The sequence below is a fragment of the Triplophysa dalaica genome, chromosome 21, assembly GCF_015846415.1.
Source record: "Triplophysa dalaica isolate WHDGS20190420 chromosome 21, ASM1584641v1, whole genome shotgun sequence".
In the NCBI taxonomy this organism is placed as follows: domain Eukaryota; kingdom Metazoa; phylum Chordata; class Actinopteri; order Cypriniformes; family Nemacheilidae; genus Triplophysa; species Triplophysa dalaica.
In genome coordinates this window covers 12,495,750-12,519,799 of record NC_079562.1, presented here as the reverse complement: position 1 = coordinate 12,519,799, position 24,050 = coordinate 12,495,750, and the positions used below count along the sequence as shown (strand labels likewise).

At 44.5% G+C, this 24,050-nt stretch overlaps 17 non-coding genes across 17 annotated transcripts; all 17 read right to left on the bottom strand.

The window, feature by feature from the left end:
* Positions 1-149: 149 nt before the first annotated feature.
* On the bottom strand, positions 150-222 carry trnar-ucg (transfer RNA arginine (anticodon UCG)). The gene has a single exon. It is a non-coding gene; the product is annotated as a tRNA-Arg (tRNA).
* A 1,769-nt stretch (positions 223-1,991) lies between these two features.
* trnar-ucg (transfer RNA arginine (anticodon UCG)) lies at positions 1,992-2,064 on the bottom strand. Its single transcript has one exon. It is a non-coding gene; the product is annotated as a tRNA-Arg (tRNA).
* Positions 2,065-3,261: 1,197 nt separating this feature from the next.
* trnar-ucg (transfer RNA arginine (anticodon UCG)) lies at positions 3,262-3,334 on the bottom strand. The gene has a single exon. It is a non-coding gene; the product is annotated as a tRNA-Arg (tRNA).
* Positions 3,335-4,530: 1,196 nt separating this feature from the next.
* On the bottom strand, positions 4,531-4,603 carry trnar-ucg (transfer RNA arginine (anticodon UCG)). Its single transcript has one exon. It is a non-coding gene; the product is annotated as a tRNA-Arg (tRNA).
* A 2,014-nt stretch (positions 4,604-6,617) lies between these two features.
* Positions 6,618-6,690, bottom strand: trnar-ucg (transfer RNA arginine (anticodon UCG)). Its single transcript has one exon. It is a non-coding gene; the product is annotated as a tRNA-Arg (tRNA).
* Positions 6,691-7,886: 1,196 nt separating this feature from the next.
* trnar-ucg (transfer RNA arginine (anticodon UCG)) lies at positions 7,887-7,959 on the bottom strand. The gene has a single exon. It is a non-coding gene; the product is annotated as a tRNA-Arg (tRNA).
* A 1,196-nt stretch (positions 7,960-9,155) lies between these two features.
* Positions 9,156-9,228, bottom strand: trnar-ucg (transfer RNA arginine (anticodon UCG)). Its single transcript has one exon. It is a non-coding gene; the product is annotated as a tRNA-Arg (tRNA).
* Positions 9,229-10,424: 1,196 nt separating this feature from the next.
* Positions 10,425-10,497, bottom strand: trnar-ucg (transfer RNA arginine (anticodon UCG)). The gene has a single exon. It is a non-coding gene; the product is annotated as a tRNA-Arg (tRNA).
* A 1,196-nt stretch (positions 10,498-11,693) lies between these two features.
* trnar-ucg (transfer RNA arginine (anticodon UCG)) lies at positions 11,694-11,766 on the bottom strand. Its single transcript has one exon. It is a non-coding gene; the product is annotated as a tRNA-Arg (tRNA).
* A 1,196-nt stretch (positions 11,767-12,962) lies between these two features.
* On the bottom strand, positions 12,963-13,035 carry trnar-ucg (transfer RNA arginine (anticodon UCG)). The gene has a single exon. It is a non-coding gene; the product is annotated as a tRNA-Arg (tRNA).
* Positions 13,036-14,231: 1,196 nt separating this feature from the next.
* On the bottom strand, positions 14,232-14,304 carry trnar-ucg (transfer RNA arginine (anticodon UCG)). Its single transcript has one exon. It is a non-coding gene; the product is annotated as a tRNA-Arg (tRNA).
* Positions 14,305-15,500: 1,196 nt separating this feature from the next.
* On the bottom strand, positions 15,501-15,573 carry trnar-ucg (transfer RNA arginine (anticodon UCG)). The gene has a single exon. It is a non-coding gene; the product is annotated as a tRNA-Arg (tRNA).
* A 1,196-nt stretch (positions 15,574-16,769) lies between these two features.
* trnar-ucg (transfer RNA arginine (anticodon UCG)) lies at positions 16,770-16,842 on the bottom strand. Its single transcript has one exon. It is a non-coding gene; the product is annotated as a tRNA-Arg (tRNA).
* Positions 16,843-19,308: 2,466 nt separating this feature from the next.
* trnar-ucg (transfer RNA arginine (anticodon UCG)) lies at positions 19,309-19,381 on the bottom strand. Its single transcript has one exon. It is a non-coding gene; the product is annotated as a tRNA-Arg (tRNA).
* Positions 19,382-20,577: 1,196 nt separating this feature from the next.
* trnar-ucg (transfer RNA arginine (anticodon UCG)) lies at positions 20,578-20,650 on the bottom strand. Its single transcript has one exon. It is a non-coding gene; the product is annotated as a tRNA-Arg (tRNA).
* Positions 20,651-21,846: 1,196 nt separating this feature from the next.
* trnar-ucg (transfer RNA arginine (anticodon UCG)) lies at positions 21,847-21,919 on the bottom strand. Its single transcript has one exon. It is a non-coding gene; the product is annotated as a tRNA-Arg (tRNA).
* Positions 21,920-23,689: 1,770 nt separating this feature from the next.
* trnar-ucg (transfer RNA arginine (anticodon UCG)) lies at positions 23,690-23,762 on the bottom strand. Its single transcript has one exon. It is a non-coding gene; the product is annotated as a tRNA-Arg (tRNA).
* Positions 23,763-24,050: the final 288 nt, after the last annotated feature.

Below are 24,050 nucleotides of genomic sequence, written 5' to 3'. Positions count from 1 at the left end.
AGAATGTTAGCGCATGTCTGAAAAACATGTTTTTGAATAAAAGCCACAAAAGACTGGGTCTCTCTGTATCACTCAGGCTGTACTACAGAGTCTATTCACTTGCAGAGACAACTGGTGTGCGTCAACGATATAATGGGCATTTTAAACTGCGACCCCGGCAGGACTCGAACCTGCAATCTTCTGATTCGAAGTCAGACGCCTTATCCATTAGGCCACGAGGCCTACGAATGCTCCAAAGTTATGCACTGCTATGCAACAACCACTTGCAGAGACAACTGGTGTAAGTGGACGGTTGTAATGGGCATTTTAAGACTGCAAATCTTAGAAATCTACTAAGTCCGATACCGAACTTAGTACGGACACCCGATCGACATAGTCCACTGCAGCCAAGAACCACTGAACTCAAGTGATCCGCCAGCCTCAGACTCCCAGTAGCTTGGATTACAGGCACGCGCCACTGCACCCGGCGAGTGCTCAAGGTGTCAGCAAGCAAATTGAATCAAGAAAAGTGCGCGGAGCGCTCCCTCAAGTCTATGACAATTTTTTTTCAACTTAGTATCAAGTTTAGTGTGAGGTACATAAGAGGTCTCCTGCTCTCTATTATTAACAGATTTATCATTAAAGATCTCAAAACAAACAAAAACTTGTATATTTATAAGCTACAGCCTCATTTAAATGAAAGTATTTATTTAGTACAGGCTGTTAGCACATGTCTGAAAAACATGTTTTGGTGTAAATGGCACAAAAGACTGGGTCTCGCTGTATCATTCAGGCTGTACTACAGTGTCTATTCACAGGCACTACCCCACTACTGATCGGCATGGGGGTTTTGACCTGCTCCGTTTCCGACCTGGACCGGTTCACCCCTCCTTAGACGACCTGGTAGTCCCGAGCTCCCCCAGGAGCACCATATCGATACCGAACTTAGTACGGACACCCGATCGACATAGTCCACTGCAGCCAAGAACCCCTGAACTCAAGTGATCCGCCAGCCTCAGACTCCCAGTAGCTTGGATTACAGGCACGCGCCACTGCACCCGGCGAGTGCTCGAGATGTCAGCAAGCGAATTGAATCAAGAAAAGTGCACGGAGCGCTCCCTCAAGTGTATGACATTTTTTTTCAACTTAGTATCAAGTTTAGTGTGAGGTACATAAGAGGTCTCCTGCTCTCTATTATTAACAGATTTATCATTAAAGATCTCAAAACAAACAAAAACTTGTATATTTATAAGCTACAGCCTCATTTAAATGAAAGTATTTATTTAGTACAGGCTGTTAGCACATGTCTGAAAAACATGTTTTGGTGTAAATGGCACAAAAGACTGGGTCTCGCTGTATCATTCAGGCTGTACTACAGTGTCTATTCACAGGCACTACCCCACTACTGATCGGCATGGGGGTTTTGACCTGCTCCGTTTCCGACCTGGACCGGTTCACCCCTCCTTAGACGACCTGGTAGTCCCGAGCTCCCCCAGGAGCACCATATCGATACCGAACTTAGTACGGACACCCGATCGACATAGTCCACTGCAGCCAAGAACCCCTGAACTCAAGTGATCCGCCAGCCTCAGACTCCCAGTAGCTTGGATTACAGGCACGCGCCACTGCACCCGGCGAGTGCTCGAGATGTCAGCAAGCGAATTGAATCAAGAAAAGTGCACGGAGCGCTCCCTCAAGTGTATGACATTTTTTTTCAACTTAGTATCAAGTTTAGTGTGAGGTACATAAGAGGTCTCCTGCTCTCTATTATTACCAGATTTATCATTAAAAATCTAAAAACAAATAAAAACTTGTACATTTATAAGCTATAGCCTCATTTAAATGAAAGTTTTTATTTAGTACAGAATGTTAGCGCATGTCTGAAAAACATGTTTTTGAATAAAAGCCACAAAAGACTGGGTCTCTCTGTATCACTCAGGCTGTACTACAGAGTCTATTCACTTGCAGAGACAACTGGTGTGCGTCAACGATATAATGGGCATTTTAAACTGCGACCCCAGCAGGACTCGAACCTGCAATCGTCTGATTCGAAGTCAGACGCCTTATCCATTAGGCCACGAGGCCTACAAATGCTCCAAAGTTATGCACTGCTATGCAACAACCACTTGCAGAGACAACTGGTGTAAGTGGACGGTTGTAATGGGCATTTTAAGACTGCAAATCTTAGAAATCTACTAAGTCCGATACCGAACTTAGTACGGACACCCGATCGACATAGTCCACTGCAGCCAAGAACCACTGAACTCAAGTGATCCGCCAGCCTCAGACTCCCAGTAGCTTGGATTACAGGCACGCGCCACTGCACCCGGCGAGTGCTCAAGGTGTCAGCAAGCAAATTGAATCAAGAAAAGTGCGCGGAGCGCTCCCTCAAGTCTATGACAATTTTTTTTCAACTTAGTATCAAGTTTAGTGTGAGGTACATAAGAGGTCTCCTGCTCTCTATTATTAACAGATTTATCATTAAAGATCTCAAAACAAACAAAAACTTGTATATTTATAAGCTACAGCCTCATTTAAATGAAAGTATTTATTTAGTACAGGCTGTTAGCACATGTCTGAAAAACATGTTTTGGTGTAAATGGCACAAAAGACTGGGTCTCGCTGTATCATTCAGGCTGTACTACAGTGTCTATTCACAGGCACTACCCCACTACTGATCGGCATGGGGGTTTTGACCTGCTCCGTTTCCGACCTGGACCGGTTCATCCCCTCCTTAGACGACCTGGTAGTCCCGAGCTCCCCCAGGAGCACCATATCGATACCGAACTTAGTACGGACACCCGATCGACATAGTCCACTGCAGCCAAGAACCCCTGAACTCAAGTGATCCGCCAGCCTCAGACTCCCAGTAGCTTGGATTACAGGCACGCGCCACTGCACCCGGCGAGTGCTCGAGATGTCAGCAAGCGAATTGAATCAAGAAAAGTGCACGGAGCGCTCCCTCAAGTGTATGACATTTTTTTTCAACTTAGTATCAAGTTTAGTGTGAGGTACATAAGAGGTCTCCTGCTCTCTATTATTACCAGATTTATCATTAAAAATCTAAAAACAAATAAAAACTTGTACATTTATAAGCTATAGCCTCATTTAAATGAAAGTTTTTATTTAGTACAGAATGTTAGCGCATGTCTGAAAAACATGTTTTTGAATAAAAGCCACAAAAGACTGGGTCTCTCTGTATCACTCAGGCTGTACTACAGAGTCTATTCACTTGCAGAGACAACTGGTGTGCGTCAACGATATAATGGGCATTTTAAACTGCGACCCCAGCAGGACTCGAACCTGCAATCGTCTGATTCGAAGTCAGACGCCTTATCCATTAGGCCACGAGGCCTACAAATGCTCCAAAGTTATGCACTGCTATGCAACAACCACTTGCAGAGACAACTGGTGTAAGTGGACGGTTGTAATGGGCATTTTAAGACTGCAAATCTTAGAAATCTACTAAGTCCGATACCGAACTTAGTACGGACACCCGATCGACATAGTCCACTGCAGCCAAGAACCACTGAACTCAAGTGATCCGCCAGCCTCAGACTCCCAGTAGCTTGGATTACAGGCACGCGCCACTGCACCCGGCGAGTGCTCAAGGTGTCAGCAAGCAAATTGAATCAAGAAAAGTGCGCGGAGCGCTCCCTCAAGTCTATGACAATTTTTTTTCAACTTAGTATCAAGTTTAGTGTGAGGTACATAAGAGGTCTCCTGCTCTCTATTATTAACAGATTTATCATTAAAGATCTCAAAACAAACAAAAACTTGTATATTTATAAGCTACAGCCTCATTTAAATGAAAGTATTTATTTAGTACAGGCTGTTAGCACATGTCTGAAAAACATGTTTTGGTGTAAATGGCACAAAAGACTGGGTCTCGCTGTATCATTCAGGCTGTACTACAGTGTCTATTCACAGGCACTACCCCACTACTGATCGGCATGGGGGTTTTGACCTGCTCCGTTTCCGACCTGGACCGGTTCACCCCTCCTTAGACGACCTGGTAGTCCCGAGCTCCCCCAGGAGCACCATATCGATACCGAACTTAGTACGGACACCCGATCGACATAGTCCACTGCAGCCAAGAACCCCTGAACTCAAGTGATCCGCCAGCCTCAGACTCCCAGTAGCTTGGATTACAGGCACGCGCCACTGCACCCGGCGAGTGCTCGAGATGTCAGCAAGCGAATTGAATCAAGAAAAGTGCACGGAGCGCTCCCTCAAGTGTATGACATTTTTTTTCAACTTAGTATCAAGTTTAGTGTGAGGTACATAAGAGGTCTCCTGCTCTCTATTATTACCAGATTTATCATTAAAGATCTAAAAACAAATAAAAACTTGTACATTTATAAGCTATAGCCTCATTTAAATGAAAGTTTTTATTTAGTACAGAATGTTAGCGCATGTCTGAAAAACATGTTTTTGAATAAAAGCCACAAAAGACTGGGTCTCTCTGTATCACTCAGGCTGTACTACAGAGTCTATTCACTTGCAGAGACAACTGGTGTGCGTCAACGATATAATGGGCATTTTAAACTGCGACCCCAGCAGGACTCGAACCTGCAATCGTCTGATTCGAAGTCAGACGCCTTATCCATTAGGCCACGAGGCCTACAAATGCTCCAAAGTTATGCACTGCTATGCAACAACCACTTGCAGAGACAACTGGTGTAAGTGGACGGTTGTAATGGGCATTTTAAGACTGCAAATCTTAGAAATCTACTAAGTCCGATACCGAACTTAGTACGGACACCCGATCGACATAGTCCACTGCAGCCAAGAACCACTGAACTCAAGTGATCCGCCAGCCTCAGACTCCCAGTAGCTTGGATTACAGGCACGCGCCACTGCACCCGGCGAGTGCTCAAGGTGTCAGCAAGCAAATTGAATCAAGAAAAGTGCGCGGAGCGCTCCCTCAAGTCTATGACAATTTTTTTTCAACTTAGTATCAAGTTTAGTGTGAGGTACATAAGAGGTCTCCTGCTCTCTATTATTAACAGATTTATCATTAAAGATCTCAAAACAAACAAAAACTTGTATATTTATAAGCTACAGCCTCATTTAAATGAAAGTATTTATTTAGTACAGGCTGTTAGCACATGTCTGAAAAACATGTTTTGGTGTAAATGGCACAAAAGACTGGGTCTCGCTGTATCATTCAGGCTGTACTACAGTGTCTATTCACAGGCACTACCCCACTACTGATCGGCATGGGGGTTTTGACCTGCTCCGTTTCCGACCTGGACCGGTTCACCCCTCCTTAGACGACCTGGTAGTCCCGAGCTCCCCCAGGAGCACCATATCGATACCGAACTTAGTACGGACACCCGATCGACATAGTCCACTGCAGCCAAGAACCCCTGAACTCAAGTGATTCGCCAGCCTCAGACTCCCAGTAGCTTGGATTACAGGCACGCGCCACTGCACCCGGCGAGTGCTCGAGATGTCAGCAAGCGAATTGAATCAAGAAAAGTGCACGGAGCGCTCCCTCAAGTGTATGACATTTTTTTTCAACTTAGTATCAAGTTTAGTGTGAGGTACATAAGAGGTCTCCTGCTCTCTATTATTACCAGATTTATCATTAAAAATCTAAAAACAAATAAAAACTTGTACATTTATAAGCTATAGCCTCATTTAAATGAAAGTTTTTATTTAGTACAGAATGTTAGCGCATGTCTGAAAAACATGTTTTTGAATAAAAGCCACAAAAGACTGGGTCTCTCTGTATCACTCAGGCTGTACTACAGAGTCTATTCACTTGCAGAGACAACTGGTGTGCGTCAACGATAAGAGGTCTCCTGCTCTCTATTATTAACAGATTTATCATTAAAGATCTCAAAACAAACAAAAACTTGTATATTTATAAGCTACAGCCTCATTTAAATGAAAGTATTTATTTAGTACAGGCTGTTAGCACATGTCTGAAAAACATGTTTTGGTGTAAATGGCACAAAAGACTGGGTCTCGCTGTATCATTCAGGCTGTACTACAGTGTCTATTCACAGGCACTACCCCACTACTGATCGGCATGGGGGTTTTGACCTGCTCCGTTTCCGACCTGGACCGGTTCACCCCTCCTTAGACGACCTGGTAGTCCCGAGCTCCCCCAGGAGCACCATATCGATACCGAACTTAGTACGGACACCCGATCGACATAGTCCACTGCAGCCAAGAACCCCTGAACTCAAGTGATCCGCCAGCCTCAGACTCCCAGTAGCTTGGATTACAGGCACGCGCCACTGCACCCGGCGAGTGCTCGAGATGTCAGCAAGCGAATTGAATCAAGAAAAGTGCACGGAGCGCTCCCTCAAGTGTATGACATTTTTTTTCAACTTAGTATCAAGTTTAGTGTGAGGTACATAAGAGGTCTCCTGCTCTCTATTATTACCAGATTTATCATTAAAAATCTAAAAACAAATAAAAACTTGTACATTTATAAGCTATAGCCTCATTTAAATGAAAGTTTTTATTTAGTACAGAATGTTAGCGCATGTCTGAAAAACATGTTTTTGAATAAAAGCCACAAAAGACTGGGTCTCTCTGTATCACTCAGGCTGTACTACAGAGTCTATTCACTTGCAGAGACAACTGGTGTGCATCAACGATATAATGGGCATTTTAAACTGCGACCCCAGCAGGACTCGAACCTGCAATCGTCTGATTCGAAGTCAGACGCCTTATCCATTAGGCCACGAGGCCTACAAATGCTCCAAAGTTATGCACTGCTATGCAACAACCACTTGCAGAGACAACTGGTGTAAGTGGACGGTTGTAATGGGCATTTTAAGACTGCAAATCTTAGAAATCTACTAAGTCCGATACCGAACTTAGTACGGACACCCGATCGACATAGTCCACTGCAGCCAAGAACCACTGAACTCAAGTGATCCGCCAGCCTCAGACTCCCAGTAGCTTGGATTACAGGCACGCGCCACTGCACCCGGCGAGTGCTCAAGGTGTCAGCAAGCAAATTGAATCAAGAAAAGTGCGCGGAGCGCTCCCTCAAGTCTATGACAATTTTTTTTCAACTTAGTATCAAGTTTAGTGTGAGGTACATAAGAGGTCTCCTGCTCTCTATTATTAACAGATTTATCATTAAAGATCTCAAAACAAACAAAAACTTGTATATTTATAAGCTACAGCCTCATTTAAATGAAAGTATTTATTTAGTACAGGCTGTTAGCACATGTCTGAAAAACATGTTTTGGTGTAAATGGCACAAAAGACTGGGTCTCGCTGTATCATTCAGGCTGTACTACAGTGTCTATTCACAGGCACTACCCCACTACTGATCGGCATGGGGGTTTTGACCTGCTCCGTTTCCGACCTGGACCGGTTCACCCCTCCTTAGACGACCTGGTAGTCCCGAGCTCCCCCAGGAGCACCATATCGATACCGAACTTAGTACGGACACCCGATCGACATAGTCCACTGCAGCCAAGAACCCCTGAACTCAAGTGATCCGCCAGCCTCAGACTCCCAGTAGCTTGGATTACAGGCACGCGCCACTGCACCCGGCGAGTGCTCGAGATGTCAGCAAGCGAATTGAATCAAGAAAAGTGCACGGAGCGCTCCCTCAAGTGTATGACATTTTTTTTCAACTTAGTATCAAGTTTAGTGTGAGGTACATAAGAGGTCTCCTGCTCTCTATTATTACCAGATTTATCATTAAAAATCTAAAAACAAATAAAAACTTGTACATTTATAAGCTATAGCCTCATTTAAATGAAAGTTTTTATTTAGTACAGAATGTTAGCGCATGTCTGAAAAACATGTTTTTGAATAAAAGCCACAAAAGACTGGGTCTCTCTGTATCACTCAGGCTGTACTACAGAGTCTATTCACTTGCAGAGACAACTGGTGTGCGTCAACGATATAATGGGCATTTTAAACTGCGACCCCAGCAGGACTCGAACCTGCAATCGTCTGATTCGAAGTCAGACGCCTTATCCATTAGGCCACGAGGCCTACGAATGCTCCAAAGTTATGCACTGCTATGCAACAACCACTTGCAGAGACAACTGGTGTAAGTGGACGGTTGTAATGGGCATTTTAAGACTGCAAATCTTAGAAATCTACTAAGTCCGATACCGAACTTAGTACGGACACCCGATCGACATAGTCCACTGCAGCCAAGAACCACTGAACTCAAGTGATCCGCCAGCCTCAGACTCCCAGTAGCTTGGATTACAGGCACGCGCCACTGCACCCGGCGAGTGCTCAAGGTGTCAGCAAGCAAATTGAATCAAGAAAAGTGCGCGGAGCGCTCCCTCAAGTGTATGACAATTTTTTTTCAACTTAGTATCAAGTTTAGTGTGAGGTACATAAGAGGTCTCCTGCTCTCTATTATTAACAGATTTATCATTAAAGATCTCAAAACAAACAAAAACTTGTATATTTATAAGCTACAGCCTCATTTAAATGAAAGTATTTATTTAGTACAGGCTGTTAGCACATGTCTGAAAAACATGTTTTGGTGTAAATGGCACAAAAGACTGGGTCTCGCTGTATCATTCAGGCTGTACTACAGTGTCTATTCACAGGCGCTACCCCACTACTGATCGGCATGGGGGTTTTGACCTGCTCCGTTTCCGACCTGGACCGGTTCACCCCTCCTTAGACGACCTGGTAGTCCCGAGCTCCCCCAGGAGCACCATATCGATACCGAACTTAGTACGGACACCCGATCGACATAGTCCACTGCAGCCAAGAACCCCTGAACTCAAGTGATCCGCCAGCCTCAGACTCCCAGTAGCTTGGATTACAGGCACGCGCCACTGCACCCGGCGAGTGCTCGAGATGTCAGCAAGCGAATTGAATCAAGAAAAGTGCACGGAGCGCTCCCTCAAGTGTATGACATTTTTTTTCAACTTAGTATCAAGTTTAGTGTGAGGTACATAAGAGGTCTCCTGCTCTCTATTATTACCAGATTTATCATTAAAGATCTAAAAACAAATAAAAACTTGTACATTTATAAGCTATAGCCTCATTTAAATGAAAGTTTTTATTTAGTACAGAATGTTAGCGCATGTCTGAAAAACATGTTTTTGAATAAAAGCCACAAAAGACTGGGTCTCTCTGTATCACTCAGGCTGTACTACAGAGTCTATTCACTTGCAGAGACAACTGGTGTGCGTCAACGATATAATGGGCATTTTAAACTGCGACCCCGGCAGGACTCGAACCTGCAATCTTCTGATTCGAAGTCAGACGCCTTATCCATTAGGCCACGAGGCCTACGAATGCTCCAAAGTTATGCACTGCTATGCAACAACCACTTGCAGAGACAACTGGTGTAAGTGGACGGTTGTAATGGGCATTTTAAGACTGCAAATCTTAGAAATCTACTAAGTCCGATACCGAACTTAGTACGGACACCCGATCGACATAGTCCACTGCAGCCAAGAACCACTGAACTCAAGTGATCCGCCAGCCTCAGACTCCCAGTAGCTTGGATTACAGGCACGCGCCACTGCACCCGGCGAGTGCTCAAGGTGTCAGCAAGCAAATTGAATCAAGAAAAGTGCGCGGAGCGCTCCCTCAAGTCTATGACAATTTTTTTTCAACTTAGTATCAAGTTTAGTGTGAGGTACATAAGAGGTCTCCTGCTCTCTATTATTAACAGATTTATCATTAAAGATCTCAAAACAAACAAAAACTTGTATATTTATAAGCTACAGCCTCATTTAAATGAAAGTATTTATTTAGTACAGGCTGTTAGCACATGTCTGAAAAACATGTTTTGGTGTAAATGGCACAAAAGACTGGGTCTCGCTGTATCATTCAGGCTGTACTACAGTGTCTATTCACAGGCGCTACCCCACTACTGATCGGCATGGGGGTTTTGACCTGCTCCGTTTCCGACCTGGACCGGTTCACCCCTCCTTAGACGACCTGGTAGTCCCGAGCTCCCCCAGGAGCACCATATCGATACCGAACTTAGTACGGACACCCGATCGACATAGTCCACTGCAGCCAAGAACCCCTGAACTCAAGTGATCCGCCAGCCTCAGACTCCCAGTAGCTTGGATTACAGGCACGCGCCACTGCACCCGGCGAGTGCTCGAGATGTCAGCAAGCGAATTGAATCAAGAAAAGTGCACGGAGCGCTCCCTCAAGTGTATGACATTTTTTTTCAACTTAGTATCAAGTTTAGTGTGAGGTACATAAGAGGTCTCCTGCTCTCTATTATTACCAGATTTATCATTAAAGATCTAAAAACAAATAAAAACTTGTACATTTATAAGCTATAGCCTCATTTAAATGAAAGTTTTTATTTAGTACAGAATGTTAGCGCATGTCTGAAAAACATGTTTTTGAATAAAAGCCACAAAAGACTGGGTCTCTCTGTATCACTCAGGCTGTACTACAGAGTCTATTCACTTGCAGAGACAACTGGTGTGCGTCAACGATATAATGGGCATTTTAAACTGCGACCCCGGCAGGACTCGAACCTGCAATCTTCTGATTCGAAGTCAGACACCTTATCCATTAGGCCACGAGGCCTACGAATGCTCCAAAGTTATGCACTGCTATGCAACAACCACTTGCAGAGACAACTGGTGTAAGTGGACGGTTGTAATGGGCATTTTAAGACTGCAAATCTTAGAAATCTACTAAGTCCGATACCGAACTTAGTACGGACACCCGATCGACATAATCCACTGCAGCCAAGAACCACTGAACTCAAGTGATCCGCCAGCCTCAGACTCCCAGTAGCTTGGATTACAGGCACGCGCCACTGCACCCGGCGAGTGCTCAAGGTGTCAGCAAGCAAATTGAATCAAGAAAAGTGCGCGGAGCGCTCCCTCAAGTGTATGACAATTTTTTTTCAACTTAGTATCAAGTTTAGTGTGAGGTACATAAGAGGTCTCCTGCTCTCTATTATTAACAGATTTATCATTAAAGATCTCAAAACAAACAAAAACTTGTATATTTATAAGCTACAGCCTCATTTAAATGAAAGTATTTATTTAGTACAGGCTGTTAGCACATGTCTGAAAAACATGTTTTGGTGTAAATGGCACAAAAGACTGGGTCTCGCTGTATCATTCAGGCTGTACTACAGTGTCTATTCACAGGCGCTACCCCACTACTGATCGGCATGGGGGTTTTGACCTGCTCCGTTTCCGACCTGGACCGGTTCACCCCTCCTTAGACGACCTGGTAGTCCCGAGCTCCCCCAGGAGCACCATATCGATACCGAACTTAGTACGGACACCCGATCGACATAGTCCACTGCAGCCAAGAACCCCTGAACTCAAGTGATCCGCCAGCCTCAGACTCCCAGTAGCTTGGATTACAGGCACGCGCCACTGCACCCGGCGAGTGCTCGAGATGTCAGCAAGCGAATTGAATCAAGAAAAGTGCACGGAGCGCTCCCTCAAGTGTATGACATTTTTTTTCAACTTAGTATCAAGTTTAGTGTGAGGTACATAAGAGGTCTCCTGCTCTCTATTATTACCAGATTTATCATTAAAGATCTAAAAACAAATAAAAACTTGTACATTTATAAGCTATAGCCTCATTTAAATGAAAGTTTTTATTTAGTACAGAATGTTAGCGCATGTCTGAAAAACATGTTTTTGAATAAAAGCCACAAAAGACTGGGTCTCTCTGTATCACTCAGGCTGTACTACAGAGTCTATTCACTTGCAGAGACAACTGGTGTGCGTCAACGATATAATGGGCATTTTAAACTGCGACCCCGGCAGGACTCGAACCTGCAATCTTCTGATTCGAAGTCAGACGCCTTATCCATTAGGCCACGAGGCCTACGAATGCTCCAAAGTTATGCACTGCTATGCAACAACCACTTGCAGAGACAACTGGTGTAAGTGGACGGTTGTAATGGGCATTTTAAGACTGCAAATCTTAGAAATCTACTAAGTCCGATACCGAACTTAGTACGGACACCCGATCGACATAATCCACTGCAGCCAAGAACCACTGAACTCAAGTGATCCGCCAGCCTCAGACTCCCAGTAGCTTGGATTACAGGCACGCGCCACTGCACCCGGCGAGTGCTCAAGGTGTCAGCAAGCAAATTGAATCAAGAAAAGTGCGCGGAGCGCTCCCTCAAGTGTATGACAATTTTTTTTCAACTTAGTATCAAGTTTAGTGTGAGGTACATAAGAGGTCTCCTGCTCTCTATTATTAACAGATTTATCATTAAAGATCTCAAAACAAACAAAAACTTGTATATTTATAAGCTACAGCCTCATTTAAATGAAAGTATTTATTTAGTACAGGCTGTTAGCACATGTCTGAAAAACATGTTTTGGTGTAAATGGCACAAAAGACTGGGTCTCGCTGTATCATTCAGGCTGTACTACAGTGTCTATTCACAGGCGCTACCCCACTACTGATCGGCATGGGGGTTTTGACCTGCTCCGTTTCCGACCTGGACCGGTTCACCCCTCCTTAGACGACCTGGTAGTCCCGAGCTCCCCCAGGAGCACCATATCGATACCGAACTTAGTACGGACACCCGATCGACATAGTCCACTGCAGCCAAGAACCCCTGAACTCAAGTGATCCGCCAGCCTCAGACTCCCAGTAGCTTGGATTACAGGCACGCGCCACTGCACCCGGCGAGTGCTCGAGATGTCAGCAAGCGAATTGAATCAAGAAAAGTGCACGGAGCGCTCCCTCAAGTGTATGACATTTTTTTTCAACTTAGTATCAAGTTTAGTGTGAGGTACATAAGAGGTCTCCTGCTCTCTATTATTACCAGATTTATCATTAAAGATCTAAAAACAAATAAAAACTTGTACATTTATAAGCTATAGCCTCATTTAAATGAAAGTTTTTATTTAGTACAGAATGTTAGCGCATGTCTGAAAAACATGTTTTTGAATAAAAGCCACAAAAGACTGGGTCTCTCTGTATCACTCAGGCTGTACTACAGAGTCTATTCACTTGCAGAGACAACTGGTGTGCGTCAACGATATAATGGGCATTTTAAACTGCGACCCCGGCAGGACTCGAACCTGCAATCTTCTGATTCGAAGTCAGACGCCTTATCCATTAGGCCACGAGGCCTACGAATGCTCCAAAGTTATGCACTGCTATGCAACAACCACTTGCAGAGACAACTGGTGTAAGTGGACGGTTGTAATGGGCATTTTAAGACTGCAAATCTTAGAAATCTACTAAGTCCGATACCGAACTTAGTACGGACACCCGATCGACATAGTCCACTGCAGCCAAGAACCACTGAACTCAAGTGATCCGCCAGCCTCAGACTCCCAGTAGCTTGGATTACAGGCACGCGCCACTGCACCCGGCGAGTGCTCAAGGTGTCAGCAAGCAAATTGAATCAAGAAAAGTGCGCGGAGCGCTCCCTCAAGTCTATGACAATTTTTTTTCAACTTAGTATCAAGTTTAGTGTGAGGTACATAAGAGGTCTCCTGCTCTCTATTATTAACAGATTTATCATTAAAGATCTCAAAACAAACAAAAACTTGTATATTTATAAGCTACAGCCTCATTTAAATGAAAGTATTTATTTAGTACAGGCTGTTAGCACATGTCTGAAAAACATGTTTTGGTGTAAATGGCACAAAAGACTGGGTCTCGCTGTATCATTCAGGCTGTACTACAGTGTCTATTCACAGGCGCTACCCCACTACTGATCGGCATGGGGGTTTTGACCTGCTCCGTTTCCGACCTGGACCGGTTCACCCCTCCTTAGACGACCTGGTAGTCCCGAGCTCCCCCAGGAGCACCATATCGATACCGAACTTAGTACGGACACCCGATCGACATAGTCCACTGCAGCCAAGAACCCCTGAACTCAAGTGATCCGCCAGCCTCAGACTCCCAGTAGCTTGGATTACAGGCACGCGCCACTGCACCCGGCGAGTGCTCGAGATGTCAGCAAGCGAATTGAATCAAGAAAAGTGCACGGAGCGCTCCCTCAAGTGTATGACATTTTTTTTCAACTTAGTATCAAGTTTAGTGTGAGGTACATAAGAGGTCTCCTGCTCTCTATTATTACCAGATTTATCATTAAAGATCTAAAAACAAATAAAAACTTGTACATTTATAAGCTATAGCCTCATTTAAATGAAAGTTTTTATTTAGTACAGAATGTTAGCGCATGTCTGAAAAACATGTTTTTGAATAAAAGCCACAAAAGACTGGGTCTCTCTGTATCACTCAGGCTGTACTACAGAGTCTATTCACTTGCAGAGACAACTGGTGTGCGTCAACGATATAATGGGCATTTTAAACTGCGACCCCGGCAGGACTCGAACCTGCAATCTTCTGATTCGAAGTCAGACACCTTATCCATTAGGCCACGAGGCCTACGAATGCTCCAAAGTTATGCACTGCTATGCAACAACCACTTGCAGAGACAACTGGTGTAAGTGGACGGTTGTAATGGGCATTTTAAGACTGCAAATCTTAGAAATCTACTAAGTCCGATACCGAACTTAGTACGGACACCCGATCGACATAATCCACTGCAGCCAAGAACCACTGAACTCAAGTGATCCGCCAGCCTCAGACTCCCAGTAGCTTGGATTACAGGCACGCGCCACTGCACCCGGCGAGTGCTCAAGGTGTCAGCAAGCAAATTGAATCAAGAAAAGTGCGCGGAGCGCTCCCTCAAGTGTATGACAATTTTTTTTCAACTTAGTATCAAGTTTAGTGTGAGGTACATAAGAGGTCTCCTGCTCTCTATTATTAACAGATTTATCATTAAAGATCTCAAAACAAACAAAAACTTGTATATTTATAAGCTACAGCCTCATTTAAATGAAAGTATTTATTTAGTACAGGCTGTTAGCACATGTCTGAAAAACATGTTTTGGTGTAAATGGCACAAAAGACTGGGTCTCGCTGTATCATTCAGGCTGTACTACAGTGTCTATTCACAGGCGCTACCCCACTACTGATCGGCATGGGGGTTTTGACCTGCTCCGTTTCCGACCTGGACCGGTTCACCCCTCCTTAGACGACCTGGTAGTCCCGAGCTCCCCCAGGAGCACCATATCGATACCGAACTTAGTACGGACACCCGATCGACATAGTCCACTGCAGCCAAGAACCCCTGAACTCAAGTGATCCGCCAGCCTCAGACTCCCAGTAGCTTGGATTACAGGCACGCGCCACTGCACCCGGCGAGTGCTCGAGATGTCAGCAAGCGAATTGAATCAAGAAAAGTGCACGGAGCGCTCCCTCAAGTGTATGACATTTTTTTTCAACTTAGTATCAAGTTTAGTGTGAGGTACATAAGAGGTCTCCTGCTCTCTATTATTACCAGATTTATCATTAAAGATCTAAAAACAAATAAAAACTTGTACATTTATAAGCTATAGCCTCATTTAAATGAAAGTTTTTATTTAGTACAGAATGTTAGCGCATGTCTGAAAAACATGTTTTTGAATAAAAGCCACAAAAGACTGGGTCTCTCTGTATCACTCAGGCTGTACTACAGAGTCTATTCACTTGCAGAGACAACTGGTGTGCGTCAACGATATAATGGGCATTTTAAACTGCGACCCCGGCAGGACTCGAACCTGCAATCTTCTGATTCGAAGTCAGACGCCTTATCCATTAGGCCACGAGGCCTACGAATGCTCCAAAGTTATGCACTGCTATGCAACAACCACTTGCAGAGACAACTGGTGTAAGTGGACGGTTGTAATGGGCATTTTAAGACTGCAAATCTTAGAAATCTACTAAGTCCGATACCGAACTTAGTACGGACACCCGATCGACATAGTCCACTGCAGCCAAGAACCACTGAACTCAAGTGATCCGCCAGCCTCAGACTCCCAGTAGCTTGGATTACAGGCACGCGCCACTGCACCCGGCGAGTGCTCAAGGTGTCAGCAAGCAAATTGAATCAAGAAAAGTGCGCGGAGCGCTCCCTCAAGTCTATGACAATTTTTTTTCAACTTAGTATCAAGTTTAGTGTGAGGTACATAAGAGGTCTCCTGCTCTCTATTATTAACAGATTTATCATTAAAGATCTCAAAACAAACAAAAACTTGTATATTTATAAGCTACAGCCTCATTTAAATGAAAGTATTTATTTAGTACAGGCTGTTAGCACATGTCTGAAAAACATGTTTTGGTGTAAATGGCACAAAAGACTGGGTCTCGCTGTATCATTCAGGCTGTACTACAGTGTCTATTCACAGGCACTACCCCACTACTGATCGGCATGGGGGTTTTGACCTGCTCCGTTTCCGACCTGGACCGGTTCACCCCTCCTTAGACGACCTGGTAGTCCCGAGCTCCCCCAGGAGCACCATATCGATACCGAACTTAGTACGGACACCCGATCGACATAGTCCACTGCAGCCAAGAACCCCTGAACTCAAGTGATCCGCCAGCCTCAGACTCCCAGTAGCTTGGATTACAGGCACGCGCCACTGCACCCGGCGAGTGCTCGAGATGTCAGCAAGCGAATTGAATCAAGAAAAGTGCACGGAGCGCTCCCTCAAGTGTATGACATTTTTTTTCAACTTAGTATCAAGTTTAGTGTGAGGTACATAAGAGGTCTCCTGCTCTCTATTATTACCAGATTTATCATTAAAAATCTAAAAACAAATAAAAACTTGTACATTTATAAGCTATAGCCTCATTTAAATGAAAGTTTTTATTTAGTACAGAATGTTAGCGCATGTCTGAAAAACATGTTTTTGAATAAAAGCCACAAAAGACTGGGTCTCTCTGTATCACTCAGGCTGTACTACAGAGTCTATTCACTTGCAGAGACAACTGGTGTGCGTCAACGATATAATGGGCATTTTAAACTGCGACCCCAGCAGGACTCGAACCTGCAATCGTCTGATTCGAAGTCAGACGCCTTATCCATTAGGCCACGAGGCCTACAAATGCTCCAAAGTTATGCACTGCTATGCAACAACCACTTGCAGAGACAACTGGTGTAAGTGGACGGTTGTAATGGGCATTTTAAGACTGCAAATCTTAGAAATCTACTAAGTCCGATACCTAACTTAGTACGGACACCCGATCGACATAGTCCACTGCAGCCAAGAACCACTGAACTCAAGTGATCCGCCAGCCTCAGACTCCCAGTAGCTTGGATTACAGGCACGCGCCACTGCACCCGGCGAGTGCTCAAGGTGTCAGCAAGCAAATTGAATCAAGAAAAGTGCGCGGAGCGCTCCCTCAAGTCTATGACAATTTTTTTTCAACTTAGTATCAAGTTTAGTGTGAGGTACATAAGAGGTCTCCTGCTCTCTATTATTAACAGATTTATCATTAAAGATCTCAAAACAAACAAAAACTTGTATATTTATAAGCTACAGCCTCATTTAAATGAAAGTATTTATTTAGTACAGGCTGTTAGCACATGTCTGAAAAACATGTTTTGGTGTAAATGGCACAAAAGACTGGGTCTCGCTGTATCATTCAGGCTGTACTACAGTGTCTATTCACAGGCACTACCCCACTACTGATCGGCATGGGGGTTTTGACCTGCTCCGTTTCCGACCTGGACCGGTTCACCCCTCCTTAGACGACCTGGTAGTCCCGAGCTCCCCCAGGAGCACCATATCGATACCGAACTTAGTACGGACACCCGATCGACATAGTCCACTGCAGCCAAGAACCCCTGAACTCAAGTGATCCGCCAGCCTCAGACTCCCAGTAGCTTGGATTACAGGCACGCGCCACTGCACCCGGCGAGTGCTCGAGATGTCAGCAAGCGAATTGAATCAAGAAAAGTGCACGGAGCGCTCCCTCAAGTGTATGACATTTTTTTTCAACTTAGTATCAAGTTTAGTGTGAGGTACATAAGAGGTCTCCTGCTCTCTATTATTACCAGATTTATCATTAAAAATCTAAAAACAAATAAAAACTTCTACATTTATAAGCTATAGCCTCATTTAAATGAAAGTTTTTATTTAGTACAGAATGTTAGCGCATGTCTGAAAAACATGTTTTTGAATAAAAGCCACAAAAGACTGGGTCTCTCTGTATCACTCAGGCTGTACTACAGAGTCTATTCACTTGCAGAGACAACTGGTGTGCGTCAACGATATAATGGGCATTTTAAACTGCGATCCCAGCAGGACTCAAACCTGCAATCGTCTGATTCGAAGTCAGACGCCTTATCCATTAGGCCACGAGGCCTACAAATGCTCCAAAGTTATGCACTGCTATGCAACAACCACTTGCAGAGACAACTGGTGTAAGTGGACGGTTGTAATGGGCATTTTAAGACTGCAAATCTTAGAAATCTACTAAGTCCGATACCGAACTTAGTACGGACACCCGATCGACATAGTCCACTGCAGCCAAGAACCACTGAACTCAAGTGATCCGCCAGCCTCAGACTCCCAGTAGCTTGGATTACAGGCACGCGCCACTGCACCCGGCGAGTGCTCAAGGTGTCAGCAAGCAAATTGAATCAAGAAAAGTGCGCGGAGCGCTCCCTCAAGTCTATGACAATTTTTTTTCAACTTAGTATCAAGTTTAGTGTGAGGTACATAAGAGGTCTCCTGCCCTCTATTATTAACAGATGTATCATTAAAGATCTCAAAACAAACAAAAACTTGTATATTTATAAGCTACAGCCTCATTTAAATGAAAGTATTTATTTAGTACAGGCTGTTAGCACATGTCTGAAAAACATGTTTTGGTGTAAATGGCACAAAAGACTGGGTCTCGCTGTATCATTCAGGCTGTACTACAGTGTCTATTCACAGGCACTACCCCACTACTGATCGGCATGGGGGTTTTGACCTGCTCCGTTTCCGACCTGGACCGGTTCACCCCTCCTTAGACGACCTGGTAGTCCCGAGCTCCCCCAGGAGCACCATATCGATACCGAACTTAGTACGGACACCCGATCGACATACTCCACTGCAGCCAAGAACCCCTGAACTCAAGTGATCCGCCAGCCTCAGACTCCCAGTAGCTTGGATTACAGGCACGCGCCACTGCACCCGGCGAGTGCTCGAGATGTCAGCAAGCGAATTGAATCAAGAAAAGTGCGCGGAGCGCTCCCTCAAGTCTATGACAATTTTTTTTCAACTTAGTATCAAGTTTAGTGTGAGGTACATAAGAGGTCTCCTGCTCTCTATTATTAACAGATTTATCATTAAAGATCTCAAAACAAACAAAAACTTGTATATTTATAAGCTACAGCCTCATTTAAATGAAAGTATTTATTTAGTACAGGCTGTTAGCACATGTCTGAAAAACATGTTTTGGTGTAAATGGCACAAAAGACTGGGTCTCGCTGTATCATTCAGGCTGTACTACAGAGTCTATTCACTTGCAGAGACAACTGGTGTGCGTCAACGATATAATGGGCATTTTAAACTGCGACCCCGGCAGGACTCGAACCTGCAATCTTCTGATTCGAAGTCAGACGCCTTATCCATTAGGCCACGAGGCCTACGAATGCTCCAAAGTTATGCACTGCTATGCAACAACCACTTGCAGAGACAACTGGTGTAAGTGGACGGTTGTAATGGGCATTTTAAGACTGCAAATCTTAGAAATCTACTAAGTCCGATACCGAACTTAGTACGGACACCCGATCGACATAGTCCACTGCAGCCAAGAACCACTGAACTCAAGTGATCCGCCAGCCTCAGACTCCCAGTAGCTTGGATTACAGGCACGCGCCACTGCACCCGGCGAGTGCTCAAGGTGTCAGCAAGCAAATTGAATCAAGAAAAGTGCGCGGAGCGCTCCCTCAAGTCTATGACAATTTTTTTTCAACTTAGTATCAAGTTTAGTGTGAGGTACATAAGAGGTCTCCTGCTCTCTATTATTAACAGATTTATCATTAAAGATCTCAAAACAAACAAAAACTTGTATATTTATAAGCTACAGCCTCATTTAAATGAAAGTATTTATTTAGTACAGGCTGTTAGCACATGTCTGAAAAACATGTTTTGGTGTAAATGGCACAAAAGACTGGGTCTCGCTGTATCATTCAGGCTGTACTACAGTGTCTATTCACAGGCACTACCCCACTACTGATCGGCATGGGGGTTTTGACCTGCTCCGTTTCCGACCTGGACCGGTTCACCCCTCCTTAGACGACCTGGTAGTCCCGAGCTCCCCCAGGAGCACCATATCGATACCGAACTTAGTACGGACACCCGATCGACATAGTCCACTGCAGCCAAGAACCCCTGAACTCAAGTGATCCGCCAGCCTCAGACTCCCAGTAGCTTGGATTACAGGCACGCGCCACTGCACCCGGCGAGTGCTCGAGATGTCAGCAAGCGAATTGAATCAAGAAAAGTGCACGGAGCGCTCCCTCAAGTGTATGACATTTTTTTTCAACTTAGTATCAAGTTTAGTGTGAGGTACATAAGAGGTCTCCTGCTCTCTATTATTACCAGATTTATCATTAAAAATCTAAAAACAAATAAAAACTTGTACATTTATAAGCTATAGCCTCATTTAAATGAAAGTTTTTATTTAGTACAGAATGTTAGCGCATGTCTGAAAAACATGTTTTTGAATAAAAGCCACAAAAGACTGGGTCTCTCTGTATCACTCAGGCTGTACTACAGAGTCTATTCACTTGCAGAGACAACTGGTGTGCGTCAACGATATAATGGGCATTTTAAACTGCGACCCCAGCAGGACTCGAACCTGCAATCGTCTGATTCGAAGTCAGACGCCTTATCCATTAGGCCACGAGGCCTACAAATGCTCCAAAGTTATGCACTGCTATGCAACAACCACTTGCAGAGACAACTGGTGTAAGTGGACGGTTGTAATGGGCATTTTAAGACTGCAAATCTTAGAAATCTACTAAGTCCGATACCTAACTTAGTACGGACACCCGATCGACATAGTCCACTGCAGCCAAGAACCACTGAACTCAAGTGATCCGCCAGCCTCAGACTCCCAGTAGCTTGGATTACAGGCACGCGCCACTGCACCCGGCGAGTGCTCAAGGTGTCAGCAAGCAAATTGAATCAAGAAAAGTGCGCGGAGCGCTCCCTCAAGTCTATGACAATTTTTTTTCAACTTAGTATCAAGTTTAGTGTGAGGTACATAAGAGGTCTCCTGCTCTCTATTATTAACAGATTTATCATTAAAGATCTCAAAACAAACAAAAACTTGTATATTTATAAGCTACAGCCTCATTTAAATGAAAGTATTTATTTAGTACAGGCTGTTAGCACATGTCTGAAAAACATGTTTTGGTGTAAATGGCACAAAAGACTGGGTCTCGCTGTATCATTCAGGCTGTACTACAGTGTCTATTCACAGGCACTACCCCACTACTGATCGGCATGGGGGTTTTGACCTGCTCCGTTTCCGACCTGGACCGGTTCACCCCTCCTTAGACGACCTGGTAGTCCCGAGCTCCCCCAGGAGCACCATATCGATACCGAACTTAGTACGGACACCCGATCGACATAGTCCACTGCAGCCAAGAACCCCTGAACTCAAGTGATCCGCCAGCCTCAGACTCCCAGTAGCTTGGATTACAGGCACGCGCCACTGCACCCGGCGAGTGCTCGAGATGTCAGCAAGCGAATTGAATCAAGAAAAGTGCACGGAGCGCTCCCTCAAGTGTATGACATTTTTTTTCAACTTAGTATCAAGTTTAGTGTGAGGTACATAAGAGGTCTCCTGCTCTCTATTATTACCAGATTTATCATTAAAAATCTAAAAACAAATAAAAACTTCTACATTTATAAGCTATAGCCTCATTTAAATGAAAGTTTTTATTTAGTACAGAATGTTAGCGCATGTCTGAAAAACATGTTTTTGAATAAAAGCCACAAAAGACTGGGTCTCTCTGTATCACTCAGGCTGTACTACAGAGTCTATTCACTTGCAGAGACAACTGGTGTGCGTCAACGATATAATGGGCATTTTAAACTGCGATCCCAGCAGGACTCGAACCTGCAATCGTCTGATTCGAAGTCAGACGCCTTATCCATTAGGCCACGAGGCCTACAAATGCTCCAAAGTTATGCACTGCTATGCAACAACCACTTGCAGAGACAACTGGTGTAAGTGGACGGTTGTAATGGGCATTTTAAGACTGCAAATCTTAGAAATCTACTAAGTCCGATACCGAACTTAGTACGGACACCCGATCGACATAGTCCACTGCAGCCAAGAACCACTGAACTCAAGTGATCCGCCAGCCTCAGACTCCCAGTAGCTTGGATTACAGGCACGCGCCACTGCACCCGGCGAGTGCTCAAGGTGTCAGCAAGCAAATTGAATCAAGAAAAGTGCGCGGAGCGCTCCCTCAAGTCTATGACAATTTTTTTTCAACTTAGTATCAAGTTTAGTGTGAGGTACATAAGAGGTCTCCTGCCCTCTATTATTAACAGATGTATCATTAAAGATCTCAAAACAAACAAAAACTTGTATATTTATAAGCTACAGCCTCATTTAAATGAAAGTATTTATTTAGTACAGGCTGTTAGCACATGTCTGAAAAACATGTTTTGGTGTAAATGGCACAAAAGACTGGGTCTCGCTGTATCATTCAGGCTGTACTACAGTGTCTATTCACAGGCACTACCCCACTACTGATCGGCATGGGGGTTTTGACCTGCTCCGTTTCCGACCTGGACCGGTTCACCCCTCCTTAGACGACCTGGTAGTCCCGAGCTCCCCCAGGAGCACCATATCGATACCGAACTTAGTACGGACACCCGATCGACATACTCCACTGCAGCCAAGAACCCCTGAACTCAAGTGATCCGCCAGCCTCAGACTCCCAGTAGCTTGGATTACAGGCACGCGCCACTGCACCCGGCGAGTGCTCGAGATGTCAGCAAGCGAATTGAATCAAGAAAAGTGCGCGGAGCGCTCCCTCAAGTCTATGACAATTTTTTTTCAACTTAGTATCAAGTTTAGTGTGAGGTACATAAGAGGTCTCCTGCTCTCTATTATTAACAGATTTATCATTAAAGATCTCAAAACAAACAAAAACTTGTATATTTATAAGCTACAGCCTCATTTAAATGAAAGTATTTATTTAGTACAGGCTGTTAGCACATGTCTGAAAAACATGTTTTGGTGTAAATGGCACAAAAGACTGGGTCTCGCTGTATCATTCAGGCTGTACTACAGTGTCTATTCACAGGCACTACCCCACTACTGATCGGCATGGGGGTTTTGACCTGCTCCGTTTCCGACCTGGACCGGTTCACCCCTCCTTAGACGACCTGGTAGTCCCGAGCTCCCCCAGGAGCACCATATCGATACCGAACTTAGTACGGACACCCGATCGACATAGTCCACTGCAGCCAAGAACCCCTGAACTCAAGTGATTCGCCAGCCTCAGACTCCCAGTAGCTTGGATTACAGGCACGCGCCACTGCAGCCGGCGAGTGCTCGAGATGTCAGCAAGCGAATTGAATCAAGAAAAGTGCACGGAGCGCTCCCTCAAGTGTATGACATTTTTTTTCAACTTAGTATCAAGTTTAGTGTGAGGTACATAAGAGGTCTCCTGCTCTCTATTATTACCAGATTTATCATTAAAAATCTAAAAACAAATAAAAACTTGTACATTTATAAGCTATAGCCTCATTTAAATGAAAGTTTTTATTTAGTACAGAATGTTAGCGCATGTCTGAAAAACATGTTTTTGAATAAAAGCCACAAAAGACTGGGTCTCTCTGTATCACTCAGGCTGTACTACAGAGTCTATTCACTTGCAGAGACAACTGGTGTGCGTCAACGATATAATGGGCATTTTAAACTGCGACCCCAGCAGGACTCGAACCTGCAATCGTCTGATTCGAAGTCAGACGCCTTATCCATTAGGCCACGAGGCCTACAAATGCTCCAAAGTTATGCACTGCTATGCAACAACCACTTGCAGAGACAACTGGTGTAAGTGGACGGTTGTAATGGGCATTTTAAGACTGCAAATCTTAGAAATCTACTAAGTCCGATACCGAACTTAGTACGGACACCCGATCGACATAGTCCACTGCAGCCAAGAACCACTGAACTCAAGTGATCCGCCAGCCTCAGACTCCCAGTAGCTTGGATTACAGGCACGCGCCACTGCACCCGGCGAGTGCTCAAGGTGTCAGCAAGCAAATTGAATCAAGAAAAGT